The 22095-nt window shown below is 46.8% G+C and overlaps 1 protein-coding gene across 1 annotated transcript in view; it reads right to left on the reverse strand.

The window, feature by feature from the left end:
* CEP350 (centrosomal protein 350) overlaps window positions 1–19663 on the reverse strand; it is a 159467-nt gene extending 139804 nt beyond the window's left edge. Inside the window, exon 1 of the mRNA XM_062192943.1 lies at window positions 19556–19663. The gene's annotated coding sequence lies outside the window, so the exon portion shown is untranslated. The remainder of the gene's footprint in view (window positions 1–19555) is intronic.
* Window positions 19664–22095: the final 2432 nt, after the last annotated feature.

Below are 22095 nucleotides of genomic sequence, written 5' to 3' on the forward strand. Positions count from 1 at the left end.
TGCTACTGTGCAGTTTGGGGTGGGCAGTAGTGGTGGCTGCAGTACCCAGGTACCTGCCACCCATACAGGATACCCAGATTCAGTTCCTGGATTCTGACTTCAGCCTGGCCAAGCCTTAGCTGCTGCAGGCACTGCGACATGAAATATCAGATGAAGTAGCTCTCTCTCTCTCTGTCTTTCAAATAAATAATAAGGTTAGTAAAGAAAATACTCTGACTTATATTGCTCTTTCTAAAAGTAAAAAAAAAAAAAAAAAAAAAATATTCTATCATCTCCAAAATGTTATCTTTACAATCTCAATAGTTTCCAGTCATTCAATAATTTTATTTTTCCTTAGAAAAGCCATTAAAAATTATATTGTGACCACTTCACACACATTAAGATAACTATTATTTTAAAAAAATGTGACAACAACAGGGCTGGAAAAGATGTGGAAAAACTGAAACTCTTGTGTGCTGTTGGAAGAATACACACGGTACAGTCACTGCGGACAACAGTATGGCAGTTCCTCAAAAAGTTAAAAATAGGGGCAGGTGGTGTGGCGCAGCAGGTTAAGCAGTCAACTGAGAGGGCAGCATCCCACTGAAGCTCTGCTCCTCTTCTCATCCAGCTCCCTGCTAGCGCTCCTGGGACACGACCCTTGGGGACGTTATGCTAAGTGAAATAAGGCAGTCATAAAAGACAAATACTACATGATTCCACTTACAGGAAGCACCTGGAGTAGTTAAAATCACAGGACAGAAACTAGAAATGGTAGCTGCCAACGGCTGGCAGAGGGAGGAATGGGTAACTGTTGTTTAATGGGTATGGTGCTTCAGTTTTTCAAGAAGAAAGCAGTTATGGTGATGGATGGTGGAAATAGTTGTACAACATGAATGTACTTAATATCACTGAAGTGTGCATTTAAAAATGGTTAAGGCAGGGGCTGGTGCTGTGGTGTAGTAGGTTAAGCTTCTGCCTATGACACTGGCATCCCATATAGGTACCAGTTCATGTCCTGGTTGCTCCTCTTCCAATCCAGCTCTTGGCTGGATTGGGAAAGCAGGGGAAATGGCCCACGTGCTTGGGCCCCTGTACCTCAGTGAGAGACCTGGAAGAAGCTCCTGGCTCCTGGCTTCGGATCAGCACAGCTCTGGCCGTTGCGGCCATCTGGGGAGTGAACCAGTGGATGAAAGACCTTTCTCTGTGTTTCCCTCTCCCTCTGTCTGCAGCTCTACCTCTCAAATAATTACTTTAAAAAAAACTGGTTATGGTGGTAACTTTTATGTTGTATTTTACTACAACAAAAAAATGGACAGAAAAATTATATCATGACTCAAACAAAAAAGAATATGATCTGCATTTGGATTAATGACAAAAGTTCTATTTTCCCATGAATATAGAGGGATTATTCTGTAATAAAAGTCATGTAATAGTAACACCAAAAGTCTGGAAAATAGAGGGGAAATACTCATCCCCTACTTTTAAGTTCCTAATATAACCATTAAGATAATTTGCATAGTCTCTTTTAATCCTTCCTTTTTTTTTTGCCTGTTCATGTCTGTTGCCCATCTTTTTTTTTTTTTTTTTTTTTAAGATTTATTTATTTATTTGAAAGGCGGAGATACAGAAAGAGGAGAAACAGAGAGAGAGAATTCTTCCACCTGCTGGTTTACTCCCCAAATGACTGCAAAGGGCCAGAGCTGGGCCAGATTGAACCCAGTAGCCAGGAGCTTCCTCCAGGCCTCCCACTTGGGTGCAGGGCCCCAAGCACTTAGGCCATCCTCTCTGCTTTCCCAGGCACATTAGCGGGGAGCTGGATCAGAAGTAGAGCTTTCCTCCAGATGTTGCCATCTGGAATGACCAGAGGGTGGAAGATCTCTAACTCTCTCTCTCTCTCTCTAACTCTACCTTTCAAAAAAATAAATTAAAAAGAAATGGTCACAACAATACCTAATATTTTTTAAAAATTACAGCATATTCACCATTAATAAGGTGAATGTACTAATTGTGGCCACAGCATCTAAGATGTGCCCTGTTGAATACCACAAATACATTAAGTGAGGAATACCAGAAACAAGAGTACATAATTACATTATATAAACTACAAAATAGAGAAAAGTAAAGGTGGGCATTTGGCCTAGCAGTTAAGATGCCCACACCCCTTATTAGAGTACCTGGTTCCAAGTTCCAGCTCCACTCCTTATTACAGCTAATAACTGTTGCTAATGTAGACCCTTGGAGGAAGCAGGTGCCAGCTCAAGCAGGTGGGTTCCTGGCACCCAAATGGAAAAGCTGGAGTGGGTTCCTGGCTCCCAGCCTTGGCCTTGCCCAGCCTTAGCTGCTGTAGTTAGGAAGTGAACTACCAGATGGGAGCTTTCTCTGTGTGTGTCTCTAAAATCAATAAATAAGTATGAATGTGCTACAAGTGTGAGTTCTCAGGGCAGAAAATGAGGAAATGATAATACAGGAACTGGAAAACTGTCAAGAACAAGATCATTTCTTCCTTTTTTTTGGAGCCACATGGTTTCCCACTTATTTTCTTTGATCATCCTCTTGCTTCTTCATCATGAGTTTGCAGCATAGCACCTCACATCAGCTCAGATGCTTCACAATTCTAAAATTCTGTTATCTCTTTTACCAGGGACTAGATAGGCTCCCCTTCCATCAATCCTCACTTCTTATCCAATCAGCTATAGCTGGGATGCCACACAGGCCCTTGTTAGGGAGGACATAGTTCATCCAAAGGAGACTTTAGGTAGGCAGACCCATCTGAAATTCATTTCAAATATACTACAGAAAATGTGTTAAGGGTAGTACTGTTTAGGGGAGAAGCATGGAAAACTTCAAAAACTCTGTGACAGTTCCTTTCAGAAATCCATACAGGGCTTTTCCTAATAACTGAAGTCATGATTCTTAATCTACTGGTAAAGTTTTCACTTCATATTTTAAATTCAGTATCTTATAAATAGTCCTTCAATTAACAAATCTTTTTCCAAAACAAAAACCAGGGCACAGTCTAACACTCTATCTAGGAAATATACCTTTCTGGTATCACGATGTTCCAATGGATGGGCATTATATTACTAGCATTAACATTTTGAATTTCTAACTTTCTTTATGAAACTTTCACTACCCTTGGGATTAGTAAAACTCACCTCTCCCGTCTCCCCTACCACCTGCTGTTTTCCCATGTGATTGGACGACCTCTCTAGTCTGCTGAGTTCATCACTGCTAACATTTCCAAAGATCCTATCACCAGGGCGCTTCTTTTCTAACTCCTCCTTCTGAGGCAGACTCATATTGTCATGGTTTTCACTGTTTCCTAACTGTCATATTTCTTTCTTAAATCTCTCTCTGAGCTCTGAATCCAAGTTTTCAACCTGAAAGCCTATTTCCAAGCACCACTGTCAACTCAATTTTATCAAGTTTAAAACCAAATAAATTCACTACCATCTACCTTCAAAATCATTCCTTCTTGTTCTCATCTTTGGCATGCCTGCCTTTCCCTTACTCCATCACATACACTGAGTTATCAAGTCACTTCTACCTTTACAATACCTCTCTATTATGACAACATAGATTATGCCTCCAAAAATCTTTTAAATTTTTTAAAATCAAAAAGATGAAGGCTGGCACTAAGGTGTAGCAGTTGAAGCCGCCTGCAGTGACGGCATCCCATATGGGCACCAGTTCAAGTCCCAGCTGCTCCACTTCTGATCCAGCTCTCTGCTATGGCCTGGGGAAGCAGCAGAAAATGGCCCAAGTCCTTGGGCTCCTGCACCCACATGGGAGACCCAGAAGAATCTCCAGGCACCTGGCTTTCGATCAGCCCAGACCTGGCCATTGCAGCCATTTGAGGAGTGAACCAGCAGAGCAAAGACCCCCCCCACACACACACACACACTCTGTAACTCTGCCTCTCAAATAAATAAATCTTAAAAAAAAAAAAAAAAAAAAAAAAAGTAAGATGAAAGGGTGTTTAGCCTAGCACTTAGGACACCTGCATTCCACACTGAAAGGCCTGGGTTCAGTTCCCAGCTCCCACTTCTGATCCCAGCTTCTTCCCAATGAAGACCTAGGAGCAGTAGTGATGGCACGATAAATCTCGCAAGTCTTCTCATTCATTCAGATTCCACTAGAGTACACTTTCTAAACATTCAGAACTTTTATTATCTAAAAATCCCCTTTTAATATATAACTAATTTTTAAAGATTTATCTGAAAGTCAGAGGCAACGAGAGGGAAAGAGAGAGAGATCAATCTTCCATCCGCTGGTTCACTCCCTAAATGGCCACAACAGCCCAGGATGGGCCAGGCTGAAGCCAGAGGCCAGGCACTCAATCCAGGTCTCCCGCCTGAGCGGCAGGAGCCCGAGGCACGTGGGCCGCCTCCTGCTGCCCTCCCTGGCACATCTGTTGGAAGCCTGGTCAGAAGCAGAACAGCTGGGACTGGAACACTGCAAGCATCAGCCTCACACAACGCATCGCAACACCTGGCCCCCTGCTCCTGTATTCTGTCTGGCTAGAAACCCACAACAAATCTTCAAGCCCGAATTCTAATGTCATCTCCCATGACCCCCCTCCCCCCGCCCCAGCAGTGATGCTGGCTCACCCACGTGGGAGACCTCAACTACAATCCTGGCTCCAGGCTCTGGCCCCTGCCCAGCCGCAGCCATTACAGGTGTTTGGGGGAGTCAAACAACAGATGGGAGCTGGCTTGTACTCTCTCTGTCTGTCTGTCTCTGAAATAAATAAGTAAAACTTGGGGGGGGGGGAGATATCTCTATAATCCATCTCTCTCTTGCCTCTGTTCAGAAAATCAGTCTTAGCCTAATTTATGGTTAACTTCCTAAATTATCCTACTCCTAATCCATTCTCCAAACTTTGGCCAAAGTTATCTTTCTAAACCAGAACCTAGCAACTCTGCTTGTGTAACTTTGCAGTGATTATCAACCGTAGGATCAAGTTCCCCTACTGCTTAGCACGATGACACCAGGAGCTCCTCCCAACACGGACAGTCTCATCCCTTGCCATCCTCATGGACACCAACTGTTTCTATCATACAGCCACACCTACAGTGCACCTTCTGAACACAGAAAACTTCATTATTCTATATCCTCTTTTCCTATATTCTGTCTGGTTGGAAACCCACAGAAAACCTTCAAGGCCAAATTCTAATGTCACCTAAAATTTTTCTCAGATTGTTCCTTGATCAAATTATTACTTCATCCATGTTCCACAGCACTCTGTTCATTTTTTATAGCGTTTATCATTATATATACACACATATAAACACTGCCATCTAGATTCACTGAGCAACAGAAAACTACTCAAATAGGGAAGACATTTCTCCCAGCTACACTCTTGAAGCAGGATTAACTACCAGGCCCATGGCTTCAACCTCATGATAAAAACTCATTGTCTTGGGATGCAGTGGGTAAAACCACTACCTGTGATACCAGAATCCCATTTGGGTACCAGCTCATGTCCTGACTGCTCCACTTTTGATCTAGCTTCCCGCTAAGGGACTGGGAAAGGCAATGGAAGATGCCCCAGTGTTTGTTCCCCTGTTACCCATGTGGGAGACCTGGATGAAGCTCCTGGCTTTGACTTGGCCCATTGCTGACTGCTGTGGCCATCTGGGGAATGAACCAGCAGATGGAAGATTTCTTTCTCTCTATCCCTCCCTCTCTTTCAAAATAAATAAATAATTTTTTTTAAAAATCCAGTTTAAGAGGAATGGTATAATCAGAGCCAAAAAAATTCTTTGTGGGAACTACCAGAGGGGTACCACTGCTGAGTACCAGGCTACAACTCTACAAACATATCTGCCTTGTTAAGAACTCTACATGCTGGCCGGCACCGCGGTTCACTAGGCTAATCCTCCGCCTGCGGCGCCGGCACCTTGAGTTCTAGTCCCGGTCGGAGTGCCGGATTCTGTCCTGGTTGCTCCTCTTCCAGTCCAGCTCTCTGCTGTGGCCCGGGAAGGCAGTGGAGGATGGCCCAAGTGCTTGGGCCCTGCACCCACATGGGAGACCAGGAGGAGGCACCTGGCTCCTGGCTTCGGATCGGCGCAGCGTGCCGGCCATAGTGGCCATTTGGGAGGTAAACCAACGGAAAAGGAAGACCTTTCTCTCTAACTCCGCCTGTCAAAAAAAAAAAAAAAAAACCTCTAAATGCACAGGGAGGAGGGGAGGAGGAGGAAGGGTGGGAGCATGTGCTGGAGGGAGGGTGTGGTGGGAAGTATCATTATGTTCCTAAATCTGTATATATGAAATACATGAAAACTGTGTATTTTAAATAAATTTGTTTAAATGTGGAAGAAGAGGAGGAGAATAACAACTCCATCTCTTTAGACAACCAAGTTCTCTCATTCTGGAAGTACAGTGATGTCCTCAAGTACCTCCTCCTAGCAAACCCGAACCCTACCTGACCTACATACAACAGTAACGAGGACTCTAGGAGGCAACCTTCTCCACCCAACAGATCATCTGTGATTAATCTAATCAGCAAGCTGGATAGACTCCTCCAAATAGTCACGCCATACCATTCCTTCTCCTAAAATCCTACATGCAAAAGGGGACAGAATATTTTTAATAGCTTTTAATATTTTTAAAATATTTAATAGGAATAATCTCTGGTTTTCCAATCCACTATTATAGTTTCACTTAAGAAAATCTGTTTAAAATTAGGGAAATATTTATATTCACACACTGAAAAAACAAATCTGGTATATTCTCTTCAATATTAGTAACTTATCTTCCCCCTTTCTCATTCACCAATTTCCTTTTACATTTTTCCCATTCACTTACTTTCTGTTTTCCACATTAAATCTCTTATCTGACTTCCTCTCTGCCCTTCCTCACTTTTTGTTTTTAAAATATACTCTTCAAATCTGTACTGTACATCTTTATGACTACCTGCTCAAAAAAAAAAAAAAAAAGACTAAGTTTGATTTTCCATTACTCACATTTCTGTATCTAAAAAAGGTGGTACCTCTATGAATAAAACTACAACATAACAAAATTTCTCTCAAGACCCAAAACCTCCATCACACTGCAAATTCTGGATATGTGAATATACATTTACTGAAATATAGCATACTTAGTTTCTTTTAAAAAAGAATGTTAGGACACATGCTGCAAACTGGTATTGAAGACAATATGCAAACTATTTACCTTTAGAGGCCAGTGGGCCGCCATTGTGGCATACCAGGTTAAGCACCTGCCTGTGACTCTGGCATCGCATATGGGTACCTGTTCGAGACCCAGCTGCTCCACTTCCGAACCAGCTTCGCACTAATGCCCCTGGGAAAGCAGCTGAAGATGGCTCAAGTGCTTGGGCCCCTGCACCCACATGGGAGACCTGAGAAGTTCCAGGCTTCTGGCTTCAGCCTGGCCCAGCCCCAGCCTTTGCAGCCATTTGGGGAGTAAACCAGTGAACAGAAGATCAATCAATCTCTCTCTCTCTCCTCCTCTCTCTGTAACTCTACATTTCACGTAAATTAAAAAATAAATAAATAGGCCGGCGCTGAGGCTCAATAGGCTAATCCCCCACCTGCGGCGCCAGCACACCGGGTTCTAGTCCTGGTTGGGGTGCCGGATCCTGTCCCCGTTGCTCCTCTTCCAGGCCAGCTCTCTACTGTGGCCCGGGAAGGCAGTGGAGGATGGCCCAGGTTCTTGGGCCCTGCACCCGCATGGGAGACCAGGAGAGGCACCTGGCTCCTGGCTTCAGATAAGCGCAGTGTGCCGGCCACAGTGGCCACTGTGGGGTGAACCAACGGAAAAGGAAGACCTTTCTCTCTCTCTCTCTCTCTCCCACTGTCCACACTGCCTGTCCAAAAAAATAAATAAATAAATAAAGATGCTAGTATGTCAAAATGACCTTCAGTTAGTTATAAATTCATCATATCTGCTAATTGTTTAATCCAAGGTAAAAATAGACGCAGGAAATCTCCTTTATATTTAAAAGTCTTTTAAATATAGTGCTTCAAAGTTACACTTCCTCACTCCACTTCTACAGCCAGTTTTTAACTCTTTTGTAAAGACAATGCTCCCAAATAACTCACACATAACGTTCCCAATCATTCCCACGTCAAGTGAATTTCAGAGCAGCCACACAATGCCTTCCTCCAAGCAGCTGGAAGCAGCTCTAGAAAACTGATCTCCTGAACAGGCTAAGGTTAGTTAAGAATGCCCAGGCTCAACTTCCAGGAGATTTTCAATCAGCAGGTCTAAGAAGGACCCTAAAAACTTGTATTTTTAAAGGTCTACAGGGATTCCAAAATATTGCCAGATCTGCGAACCACAGCTCTAGAGATTATCTTCAATTCTACTTCCTGAAGCCTAAGTTTCCAAGAAAACTGTTGATTCCATAAAGACGAGCACGAGCGGAAACAACTAATCCTATCCAACTATCAGAGAATATTTGTCTTCCGAACCGCCAGAACACTTGACAGGAACATTCCCTTTAAGCCAGAAGCCAAAAATTATAGAAACACAAGGGGGATGACCAACAATAATAAAAGCTACTATTTGTTTCTTCTATGTGGCCAATACCATAGTTTCCCGTATAACAGTTAAAGAAACTATAAGACTAACCCAAGGTCATTCAGCTACTAACAGAACTACAAATCAAATCTAGATCTCTCTAACCTCTGAAAGCCTTCCACAGTCTTCCCCACAATGCTGTTTAATATTCAAACTCAGCTCCCATTGACAGCACAGTCCTCTAGCTTCTCTCCTAATCTCATCATCACAAGTCACCTTGCTGTTCTACTTCAGGTTCTAGACTCTTTAGAACCTCTATTCCGTTAATGTCAGTGCACTTTCTCTAGAAAATGCTCCTTTAGCTTATGTGCCTCAACTGTTGTCAAACTCACCCCAAAGGACAGTCCTCACACACCCAGAGATAAAGCTGATATTCTCCCTTCCTTCCTAAACAGGACTGTAAGTCGTTTTAGCCAGCTCCTCGGTCCCCTCGTTGCTGCGTGACACCATTCTTCCACAGCCAGAAAAAATCTGATCCGTGCCATTCATTCATACTTGCTGAATGCCAAGTACGAAGTAGGTACAAGTAAGGCTAAGCAGTGGGGACACAGCGATGAGAAGAACATGGTTCCTGCCCTCAAGGAACCTAAATGTTGATACTCAACAAGTATTTCAACAAGTATTCAAATGGAATCAAAATGAGGAAAAATGCAGTTGCTGTGGGAACAGGTAACAAAGAACTCATCTAATCTGGGAAGTAGAGCAGAGAGTTTCATCTGCTAAGACCTGAAGGATGGATAAAGGAATTACTAGGGTCAGCAAAGAACTTTCCAGGGAGCAGCAATAATATGTGGGAAGGTTCTGAGGCAAGAACACAACATTGTTTAGAAACCAAAATGTCTCATGTGTTCAAGATGAAAACTGACAAGAAGTGAAGCAGGAAGAGATCAAGATAATGCAAGGTATATGAAGTGATCACATCTGTGTTTCTGTTTTTAAAATTTTATTGATTATTTTATAGAAACAGAGAGAGAGAGAGAGAGAGAGAGAGAGAAATGGACCTTCCATCCACCACCCAAATGGCTGCAACAGCCAGGTGTGAGTCAGGCCAAAGCCACGAGCCAAGAATTCCCCGAGTCTCACAAAAAGAAGGCATGGGCCCAAACACCCGAGGCATCATCTGCTGCCTTCCCAACCCAAGCGCATTAGCAAATAGCTGGACAGGAACTGGAGGAGCCAGGACACAAAGCAGCACTCTGATATGGGATACTGGCATTGCAAACAGCATCTTAACCTGCTGCACCACAACACTGGCACCTACATCTGCGTATTTAAAAGATCACCCTTTCTTACATCCTTACACTGTTTTCCAAAACCAACAGTATAGTATTTATTACTTTACTATGCTTTGTCTCTTTACAATACTGCAACTTTCTTAAAATGTAATACCTTTATCATTCATTTAAGAGTCTTAAGAGTGTTATTCCAATATCTGTTTTACAATGAGATGCACTGGCAACTTGTGGAGGAACAACTTGCTTCACGCAAAAGCCAAAGCATACATGAACATTAGTGCTTTGTTCAGACTAAGTCAACTATGACAAGGAATAACAGAAACCACATCTGGGGCCGGCGCTGTGGCACAGTGGGCTAGGCCTCCACCTGCTGCGCAGGCATCCCATATGGACACAGGTTCATGTCCTGGCTGCTCCTCTTCAGATCCAGCTCTCTACTCTGGCCTGGGAAAGCAGCGGAGGACGGCCCAAGTGCTTGGGCCCCTGCACCCACATGGGAGACCCAGAAGAAGCTCCTGGCTCCTGGCTTCGGATCTTGAAGTTCAGAAGGTTCTGACAATGGGCTCTTTTCTTTTCTAACACTATGAGGTGTGACCTCATCTCCAAAAGCCACCTCATGATCATTCCCAAACACACACTTGAGAGGTTCCCTCCCTCAATCATCCAGATGCAGAAGCCAGAAACACCTACACGAGGAGGTGACTGTGTCTGTAAGGACTTTGTCTGCTCTGAACTTACATAACCATCTACACCACCAGCTCTCAAAGAGTGGTCTAGAATCGCTGAGGGCTTGAGACCCTTCCAACATGTCTGTAAAGTCAAAACTATTTCCACAGTAAGAAGACAGCATTTTCTTTTTATTCCCATTTTCTTGTGATGTATCATGGAGTTTTCCAAAGGCCATGTGACACACGACATATCACAAAAGACTGAATGCAGCAGTAGATGAGAGCTAGCTGTCTTCTACTAAGCCACACAAGATCTGGAAAACGTCAAACAGTGTTATGTTTTTGTTTTTTTATAAGAAATATAGTCATTTTCACTTAAAATGTTATTTCTTAACATCAAATGTGTATCATTATGTAAATAAGTACATTAAAATGTCTGAATACAGTAAATATCAATAGATACGTCCCAGATAAACATAAGCTCAAGTCCTCAGTAACTCAAGCGTACAAAGTGATATTGATATCAAAAAGTGCCAATGTATTTCTTATATATCTTATTTGTGGTATACAGACAACTACGGTATGACTACGAAATAGCCATTCTCAAGAATTTTCTAGCAGCAAATATTCCTTTCAAGTTTATTGACAGTGTTCTCATCTCAGGCACATAGTACCATTCTGCTCAGTGTTTACTGGGCTCTTACCAAGTGCCAGGCACCAGGTTTAAAAGATGAAAGAAATGATCTCGCTCCGGTTCTGCACAGAAAATGCCTTCCCATCTCTTTCCTACATTTCAGGTCTCTCACATGTATCAGATCCTGTATAGTAACAGTCTCTGCCTGAAAGGTTAAGAACAGATAACTCTTGACAGTCTTACTATCTACTCTCAAATGGTAAATTTAGTAGGGACCAGACTAGGAAAAACAGAAAATATTCCAAGTCAAATCTATTATTCTAAGTAAATTCCCAGAATAACCAATAGTTCCATAATACAGAAGAGTATATCCGTACAAACGACCTGAGTCTAGCACTAGCTGTTTACATACACAACACGCGCCTCGGGGCTGGGCTTTGGCCCGCTGTTAACACAGCTGCACTCCACTTCAGAATGCCCTGTGCAAGCCCCAGCTTCACTTCTGATCCAGCTTCTGCTGACGCAGACCTGGGAGGCAGCAGGTGACGGCTCTAGCAGTCGGCTCCTTTGCCACCCACGTGGGAGACCCAGACTGAGTTCCAGACTCCTAGCTTTGGCAGGACCCAGCCCCGGCTGTTCTGGACACTCAGGGAGTGAACCAGTAGATGGGAGTTCTCTGTTCTCTGTCAAATATTTCTTTAGAAAATTTTGAAAACGTCAGAAAGTAAACAGGTGCTGTGGCATCACTTGAGGCACCTGCACCCCCTATCAAAGTACCTGGGTTCAAGTCCCACCTCCACTTCCAGGCCACCTTCCTGCTACTGCACACCCTGGGAAGCAGCAGATGATGGCTCAAGTATGTGGGTCCCTGCTACCGACACAGGAGACACAGATGGAGGTCCAGGCTCCAGGCTTTGGCCTGCCTTGGCTGGTGCAGGTATTTAAGAGCAGATGGAAGATTTTTCTGTTTCTTTCTCTCCCCTACCCGCTTCCAAATAGTATTTTTACTTTAAATAAAACTGTCTTGGGTCTGGCGCTGTGACGCAGTGGGTTAAAACCCCAGCCTGCAGTGCCAGCATCCCATAAGGGCACAGGTTCGAGTCCCGGCTGCTCCACTTCCATCCAGCTCTCTGCTATGGCCTAGGATAGCAGCAGAGGACGGCCCAAGTCCTTGGGCCCCTGCACCCGCATGGGAGACCAGGAAGAAGCTCCTGGCTCCTGGCTTCGGATCGGCGCAGCTCCAGCTGTTGCAGCCATCTAGGGAGTGAACCAGTGGATGGAAGACCTCTCTCTCTGTCTCTACCTCTATAACTCTTTCAAATAATTAAAATAAATCTTTTAAAAAATAAATAAAACTTTCTTAAAAAAGAAAAAAATACAAGCCTCAACAACTTTTACAAAAACAAAGCTGACATAGTGCAATTCAGGAAACCCATAAGAAACTATGTGACATTTAGTACTATCTTGGCCCTTGCAGCGTAAGAGGCAAAGTGACAGTAACAGAAAACAATGCCCCACACTGACATAAAACAGAGGGAAACTACAGTCTAAAGCTATCAGTAGTCTTAAGGAAAGCTGAAGCACTGCACAGGATCAGGAATAACCAAAATGGAGAAAGAAAAAAAGAACTAAAAATAAGCCTACACTTCACTTACCCACTACCTAGTTGTCTCCTAGATTAATTTCAAGGAACATACCCCAAAAAAGTGTCTTAGTGTCTTCAAATCAGGGTTATTTTTTGCCTTAAGGTATAAAACAGCTTCCCTGACACATACAAAACTGTTACTGCTGGCTAACTCCGAGGAGGGAGAGTGTCTAGGATAGGAACCATTTTTTTCAGTATATATATGTTTTTGAATTTTGAAAAAGCAGATGTGCTCCACTTTTTGAAGGGAAAAAAACAATGGAAAAGAGCCAGATTCAGACCCAGCACATGGCACATGGGCATCCTGTCACATTAACTACTAGCCTGCCTTCCCATCCCACTCTAGTGCTTCGCTTTTTTAAAAGATGTATTTATTTACTGAAAGTCAGAGTGACAGAGGAAGGGGGGCAGAGAGCGAGCGAGCGAGCTATCTTCTATCTGCTGGTTCACTCCCCAGATGTCTGCAGCAGCCAGTGAGTGCCAGGCCAGGCTGAAGCCAGAAGCCAGCTACTCCAGCTGGGTCTTCCACACGGCTGGCAGGCGCCCAGACATCGGAGCCATCTGCTACTGCTTTCCCAGATGTGCAAGCAGGCAGCTGGAGCAGCCAGGACACGCATCAGCACCCACATGGGGTGCTGGCTTTATCTGCTGTACCACAACGCCGGCCCCAAAGCCTGGCTTTCTGAAGACACAGTGTCATGGAAGTAAATACAGCACAATCTCATATGTGCTAGCTCAATGCCACAGATATCACACAGCTGTCAAATATCACCATACTTCCCTTGAAACCCTCTAAATCTCCCAGTGTCCAGGAGAATTCGCTACACCACTGCATGGTAGCTGAGTCCAAGTTCGAGAGAAACACAGCTCTGAGCCAGGAGTGTGGTGCAGCAGTTAAGTCTCCGCTCGGAACGTCTGCACTCCAGACCAGAGTGTCCTGAGTTTGAGTTCTGGGTCCCCTTGCCATCCCAGCTTCCTGCTAATGTGCACCCTGGAGGGGAGCAGTGACGATGACCCAGGTACGTGGATCTCTGTCACCCACATGGGAGACCCAGATTGAGTTCTTGGCTCCTGGCTTTAACTTGTCCAGCATCAGCTGTTGTGAGCATCTGGGGAATAAACCAGAAGATAGGAAATCTGTCTCCCTGCATTTCAAATAAATAATTTAGTTTCTTAAATTATGGGCTCAAAAAAATAAAAAAGCAAAACAAAACAAATAAACACTGATTTAGCCTATGGACTTACTTTGTCAATTAAGAAATAAAACTTAGGGCCCGGCACTGTGGCGTAGAGGGTAAAGCCACTGCCTGCAGTGCCGACATCCAATATGGGTGCTGGTTCAAGTCCCAGCTGCTCCACTTCCGATCCAGCTCCTGCTAATGCACTTGAGAAAGCATCAGAGGATGGCCCAAGTCCCTGGGCCCCTGCACCCATGTGGGAGACCCAGAAGAAGCTCCTGGCTCCAGCTCCTGATTGGCCCAGCTCCTGCAGTTGCGGCCACTTGGGGAGTGAACCAGCAGAGGAAGACCTCTCTCTGCCTCTGCCTCTGTCTCTCTGTAACTCTGCCTTTCAAGTAAATAATAAATAAATATTTTTTTTAAAAAAGGAAATAAAGGTCATAAATCTGGGACCGGTGCTGTTGCTCAGCAGGTTAATGCCCTGGCCTGAGGAGCCAGCATCCCATATGGGCGCCGGTTCTAGCCCAGCTGCTCCTCTCCCGATCCAGCTCTCTGCTGTGGCCTGGGATAGCAGTGGAAGATGGCCAAGTACTTGGGCCCCTGCACCCACATGGGAGATCAGGAGGAAGCCCCTGGCTCCTGGCTTTGGATTGGCGCAGCTCCAGCCGTTGCGGCCATCTGGGGAGTGAACCATCTGATGGAAAACCACTCTCTCTCTCTCTGCTCTCCTCTCTCTGTGTAACTCTGACTTTCGAGTAAATAATAAATAAATCTTTAAAAAAAAAAGTCATAAAGCTATTAAAAATACATATTATTCAAACTTCCAGCAACAAGTGTTGAAACAGGACCTAATCACGTGATATTCTCTTGATGAAATCTATAGATCATTTATTATTATTATTATTATTTGAAAGACAGAGTTACAGAGAGAGGTACAGACAGAGAGAGAAGTCTTTCATCCACAGGTTCACTCCCCCAAATGGCTGTAATGGCTGGAGCCAAGCCAATCCGAAGCCAGGAGCCAGAAGCTTCTTCCAGGTCTCCCACATGGGCGCAGGGGCCCAACCACTTGGGCCATCTGTTGCTGCTTTCCCAGGTGCATTAGCGGGGAGCTGGATCATAAGTGGAGCAACCGGAGCTCAAACCAGTACCATGTGGGATGCCAGCACTGCACCTGGGGCTTTAATTGGTTGAGCCGCAGCACCAGACCCCAAATCGGTAGATCTTGAAAAAAAATACTCAAAAATATATTTTTAAAAAGATTTATTTAAGGGCCAGCATTGTGGCGTAGCGGGTAAAGCCAACACCTGTGACATCTGCATCCCATGTGGGAACCGATTCACATCCCAAACACTTGCATCATCATCTGCTGCCTTCTCAGGCACGTTGGCAAAAAGCTGGATTGGAAGCCGAACAGCCAAGCCTCGAACCAGCACTACAATATGGGATGCTTTCAAAAGCAGCAGCTTAACCTGCACCAACTCCACTGCTCCCCCTCCCAAGAAACACACGCAGGGCCAGGCACCTGGCACAGCACTGAAGGCACTGCTTTGGATGCCTCCTAGATTCAACTCCACCTCTGTTTCTGCTCAAGCTTCCTGCGAGTGCACCCTGAGAGGCAGCAGATAGCGGCTCCAGTTCTTGGGTCCCTGCTGCCCACGGGGGAGATCCAGAGTTCCAGGTCCTTGACTCCAGCTGGTCCAGTGCCAGCTGCTGCAGCCGTCTGGAGAGTGAACCAGCAGGTGGAAGATCTCCCTCTCTGTCTCTACCTCTAATTCTGACTTTCAAATAAATAAATATTTTTTAAAAAGATCCTGAAACCTACTAATAACTTTTTAGTGGCTCACAGCATATAATTTTTAAAATGTTCATTTTTGCATTATATAAATAATTGAAGATATAAATCTTCAATAACATAATGAAAATGTCCATTAGTAAGGGAATAGTTATACATTTATTCTCATGCTATGTTAAAACTTACTTATGTAAGAGTTAAAGATTAAATTATACCATTAGAGAACAGGTATACTTTTTTCTTAACAATGAAATCAACTAATGACTTTTTTTTTTTTTTAAGATTTATTTATTAATTTGAAAGGCTGAGTTACAGAGGCAAAGGGAGAGAGAGAGAGAGGTCTTCCATCCACTGGTTTACTCCCCAGATGGCAGCAATGGCTGGAACTGTGCCAATCCGAAGTCAGGCGCTTCTTCCAGGTCTCTCAAGCAGGTGCAGGGGCCCAAGGACTTGGGCCATCTTCTACTGCTTTCCCAGGCCATCGCAGAGAGCTGGATCAGAAGTGGAGCGCCCACATGGGATGCCGGCATTGCAGCCAGCAGCTTCACCCACTAAGCCACAGTGCCCGCCCCTAATTTTTTTTCTAAAAGATATATTCACTGGGGCCTGCGCCATGGCTCACTTGGTTAATCCTCTACCTGCGGCACTGGCATCCCATATGGGCACCAGGTTCTAGTTCTGGTTGCTCCTCTTCCAGTCCAGCTCTCTGCTGTGGCCCTTGGAGGGCAGTGGAGGATGGCCCAAGTGCTTGAGCCTTGCACCCGCATGGAAGACCAGGAGAAATACTTGGCTCCAGGCTTCTGATCAGGCAGTGCGCCGGCCGTAGCAGCCATTTGGGGGGGGTGAACCAACGGAAGGAAGACCTTTCTCTCTCTCTCACTGCTAACTCTGTCCAAAAAAAAAAAAGAGAGATATATTCATTTACCTGAGAGTCACATGGGGGCGGGGGGGGGGGGGGGAGGGGAGAGATCGATCCAGAAAGAGATCTCCCATTTGTGGGTTCACTCCCTAGGTGGCTGCAACTGGTGGGGCTGGGCCAGGCCAAAGCCAGGAGTCAGGAGTTTCATCCAGGTCACCCACATGGGTGCGGGGGTCTTCTACTACTTTCCCCATGCCATTAGCAGGAGCTGGATGGGAAGTGGAGCAGCCAGGGCTCGAACCAGCACCCACATGGGAGGCTGGCATCCCAGGTAGCAGCTTGATCCACTATGCCACAACCCAGGCCCCAAATACATATATTTTAAATTTTGATACATAATGTCAAATTATCTCAGAAGGTTGTACTACCTAGAGCAATCTATAGTCTCAATGAGAGAGGAGAGGAGGTTCTAAGATCATGCAAAGAGGTTAGTTTTGAGTTTTTAATTAATACTGGCACAAAACAGACGGGCAGGCTGATCACAATTCCCCTCTGATCTGATCTTATCAGACACAGTAAACAAATGTAGACTTAGCAGCTGCATAGTGGGTTCTTCCAAGATGGGTAAGACACTCCCCTATAGGATCCTGTTTTCTAATGCAAAAAATGTGCAAATTGATCTTTAAGATTTAAAACTCCCAATGCTGTGATTCAGAAGTGACTCAGGCATCAGGAACCTGTACTCACAGCTCTGGTGTGACAGGTGAGGGCCTTAGCTTCTATTTTCTCTAAAGCACAGCACCTACTGCCAGGGCACCGGGCAAGTCATCAAAACAGTCAATAAAATGTTCAAGACCCACCTGCGGCTCATTCCCAGTGGCTTTGTACGCCCAGGCTAATATTCCCCTGCTACCTAGCAAACTTAAACATACCTCCCTAGAGCACGTTCCTAAGAAGAGTTGAGATGTGCCTAGGAACCAGATTTTGCTTTGTTTGTAAAATATTATCCTGGGGCCACACTTCAGTCAATTTATTCGACTGATAATGTGCTGACTGTCTTACTACATGCTGGACACTGGGTGCACAGCAGTGGACAGTCGTCATGGAATTTACACAGCAGACGAGAAAGGCATGTAACAACCCCAAATTCCCGAGAGGGTGTAAAACTACACTTAGACGGCAACAATGGACAAGCATCAGCACCGAAAAAAACATGATGCAAACTTTTAATTTTTTTTTTTTTTTACTATCTGTGCCACTAAAAATTGTTTGACATGAGAAAAGGCAGTAAACTATTTCACAACTTGTGCCACACTGCAAACTGACACTGCCAACTGCAGACAGCTTTGTAATTCAACAGTTTTCTCTACAATAAAATGTATCAAGAAGTTACTTCTCAGTTATGCTATTGATCATGTGGCTTAAATATCTGTTTTACATAACCAAGAATATAAATGATTTGAAGAATCAAAAATGACAGAACTGAACAGCTGAACAAAATGAAAGACAATAAATCAAATATAATTTCTTAAGAACCTTGTTGAGGCAAAAAGTATATATAGGAGGAGAGTGATCCATTATAACAATTTCATGACTTGTTAATAATTAACAAAATATTACAAAAACATTGTTTTTTAAAGAACTGACAATCATCAACACAAGGAACAAATGGCATGCGAAAAGGAACAAAAATAGAATGCTTTTATATTTAAAAGTAAGATCAAATGACAGAAGAATCTACATTAATATTTAATTTAAAGTAAAACTAATCCTAGGTTATCTGCAGAAATTAAAGTAGCAGTCACGTGTGAACTTCGCTGCTAGTTCCCACAACTGCAACCTAAAAGATAATTTGCATATCTACCTCATGAGATTGCTGTGAAGACAAAATAAAATCATGTCTATGGAAGCACACCCAAAGGTGATGTCAGCTATTCCAGAAGACAGCTTTTCTTATTTTGCTCTGGCTATAATTTATAGCAATTTAACAAGAATGGTTATCACGCAGGACCTACATCTCTGTCGTCCTGCCCGTATGACAGAAGTGATACAAGACTCAGGGGCGGAAAAGAGTTCGAAACTTTATGATTCATAAATTCATGACTCCGCAGAAGGCCGATTGCTCAAGTACCAGCCTTCTTACGTAGCTCAGCACACAACACAGCTCAGAAACCCGGGGGAGCTCACCTGTGCAGCTCTGAAGACACTAAGCTGTGCCGCTCCGGAAAGCTGGGATACACATGTATACATCCACACATACAATGTATTCCGGCGCGACCTGCATTTTCTGATCAAAGCATCTCACATCGAGCGCAACCACAGCTCGGCAGCTCGGATTTAGTTCGTTACACTGGATAGCAATTTAGCGCAGCGAAACTGGTTAACTTGGAAGCAACTTCCAGCACAGGTCTAAGAACTGATCCCCCAAGGTCAGCATCCCCTGCCGTCAGCAGCGCACGGCCCTGCTCAAACACAGCATTTCCAATAAATTGTAGAAAATGAAGGGCAGGTTCTCGTCTCGCACCACTGCCGCCACAACACCCCCGGGCTCGGTACCGGCTCTGCCCTCCCTTTAAACACAGCGCGGGAGGTGCGGCTCGCGTGGCAACCCCAACGACTTCCCCGAGCTCACACCGAGACCCAGGGGGCGTGCAGGCGCTCTCCCCAGACCTCCACATCAACACCGGCCCCTCCGGGCAACTTCCCCGCTGCAGAACCGAAGCCCAGGCCCCTTGCCACCCACGCCCGCGACACCGCACACCCCCGAGCGCGCCGGGCTGCGCCTAACTCGAGGCGGCCGGCCTCCACGGCGCACAGCCTGTCCACTCTCCGCGCCCAAGCCGTCCCGGACACGCAGGTCCACGGCTCCCCACAGCGCTCCCCGCCGAGAGGGACCCGACACCGGACGGCGCCCAGGAATCGCCCCAGCTCTCCGAGACGAGGCGGGCACCTCTCCGCGGCCGCGGGCAGGTGGGCGCCGGGGGTCAGGACGAGCCCCGCGCCGCGGCTCACCTGAGAGTGTCGCCTCCGCCCTCGGCGCCCACGGAGCATCCCGCGGGGCCTGGCGGACGGTGCGGGGACGCCGCCCCGACCGGCCCCAGGGCTGCCCGGCCTGTGGCCTCCCCGCTCCGGGGACGCACCGAGTGCCCGCCTCGCACCGGCCCCCGGGCTCCGCCGCTCGGCACGGAAGGAAGGCGAGGCGGAGAGCGGCCTCCCTTCCCCTGAGCCGCGGCGCTCTGCAGTTCCCGCTGGCGCAGCGCGGGCCCCGCTCCCCGCCGCCCGGGAGTCACTCGGGCAGCGGCGGCCCAGTCGCCATTACAGCCCAGCAACTGACACGGAGGAGGAGCGGCGCCGGCAGCGGCGGCGGCGGCGGCGGCGGCGGCGGCGCGAGGCAGGGCGGGAGCCGTCGCGGCCCAGGCAAGCCTCGCGAGAACTGGCCCGAGTCGGCTCCTCGGGAATGCAACCTTCGACGGCGGCCACGTTTAGTGTGGCCGGAAGGCGGGCGCGAGGTGAGATGACGGGGCGGGGACTCGCGGGCGGCCATGTTTGGTGTGGCGAGGTTTGAGCCTTGCGGGACTCGGGAGGAGCCAAAATCTATCCGCAGAGGAGACCCCCCGCCCCCACCCCGCTAATTGGGCCTTCTGGCTGCGCAGTTCAGCCCGGGCGGGCGCAGGAGGCCGGCTGGGCGTTTGACAGGGACGAACGCTCAAGGCCGCCTCGGGGAGCTGACCAGGCTTCGCCCGTCGCCGTCCGGGGACATCGCACACCCGAGCCGGCCTCGGAGTCATGGCAGCTCCGCGGCGCTGCTGCCTGTGACGCTTCGCCGGGGTTCCAGGGAGAGCAAGGAGAACGGGGTCCCCCCCCCTCGTCGGCATTGGCCTTGAGAAGCCCTCAGGGGCCGGCGCCGTTTCTGGGGTTCGTGTGCACTCGCCCGGTCTGAGCGTGGGGGACGCCGTCCTCTGTGGGAGACATCTCTGCAAATGACGCCGACTGGCCTCCGTCTGCAGGGCCCGAGTGGGAGCTGAGTGGGGAGGCACAGCAGTCGCACGCACGTGTGCAATGTGTAGTGTGCCCGGGGAAGACAGGAAATACGGAGACCCCAAGCCCTCCGCGTGGGAGCCAGAAACAGCACCGAAGGAAAGTGCTGTTTGCGTTTTCCCACCTTCGCGGTGTCAAGCAGTGGACAAGATGTTTTTCATGGTGTTTTCCTGAATGTGTACAACCACTTTATTCAGTAGACTCACTTTTTAAAAAATAAGAAATGGGTTCTAACGAAGTAATCTGTCCAATACTATACCATGACTAAAGTTTACCATAGTGTCTCTGCAGTCCTACAAAGCCAGCTCTTCTTCCTGGCCCCCTGTATTTCTGTTGCTGGCCATTGAGAACCGAGAGGCTCAGAAGTTCAGAAATGTTTTATACTTCTTTTTTAAAAAAAATTAATTTATTTGAAAGGCAGAGAGACAGGGAGAGAGGTGTCTTCCATCCGCTGGTTCACTCCCCAGATGGCCGCAATGGCCAGAGCTAGGCCAGTCCGAAGCCAGGAGCCAGGAGCTTCTTTCAGGTCTCCCACGCAGGTGCAGGGGCCCAAGGACCTAGGCTGTCTTCTACTGCTTTCCCGGGCCATAGCAGAGAGCTGGATCGGAAGAGGAGCAGCCGGGTCTCGAACCGGCGCCCATATGGGATGCCAGCGCCCCAGGCAGCTGGCGGCTTTACCTGCTGTGCCACAGCGCTGGCCCTATACCTCTTTCTGTGCTTGCCTTTGCCCTGCGATTACAAGGTCTCTAAATACTATCAGTGTATAGTTCAAGGTCTCTAAATGCCATCAGTGTGCAGTTCTTTTTTTATATCCTTCCCTTTTGTTCACTTGTGCCACTGCTTTTTTTTTTTTTTTTTTTTTTTTTTTTACAGGCAGAGTGGACAGTGAGAGAGACAGAGAGAAAGGTCTTCCTTTTTTGCCGTTGGTTCACCCTCCAATGGCCGCCGCGGTAGGCACGCTGCGGCCGGTGCACCGCGCTGATCCGATGGCAGGAGCCAGGTGCTTCTCCTGGTCTCCCATGGGGTGCAGGGCCCAAGGACTTGGGCCATCCTCCACTGTACTCCCTGGCCACAGCAGAGAGCTGGCCTGGAAGAGGGGTAACCGGGACAGGATCGGTGCCCGACCGGGACTAGAACCCGGTGTGCCGGCGCCGCAAGGCAGAGGATTAGCCTAGTGAGCCGCAGCGCCGGCTGCCACTGCTCTTCTAACTCAGCCTTTTCACTCCCACTGGCCCAATGATTTCAGTAGAATTCCCAGAATCCAGCTTGAGTGTTGTCCCTGCCCTATCTCAACCTGCCAAGTTAAATAAAAACTTCTCACCTCAGCATCGCGGCTTTTCTCAGTACGGCACCACCCTGTGTTTCCAGCTCCCTGAAGCAGGGCAGTAACAAAGCAGGAAAGCAGTGGTGTGATATGGGGAAGAATCTGATGTGCACCTTGGCTCTGGCACTCACCTGCCCTATGACCTCTCAAGAAAGTCCATCTCATTGTCTACAAAGCAAAGCTCGTGACA

This window comes from Lepus europaeus, chromosome 5 (genome assembly GCF_033115175.1).
Source record: "Lepus europaeus isolate LE1 chromosome 5, mLepTim1.pri, whole genome shotgun sequence".
Classification (NCBI taxonomy): Eukaryota; Metazoa; Chordata; class Mammalia; order Lagomorpha; family Leporidae; genus Lepus; species Lepus europaeus.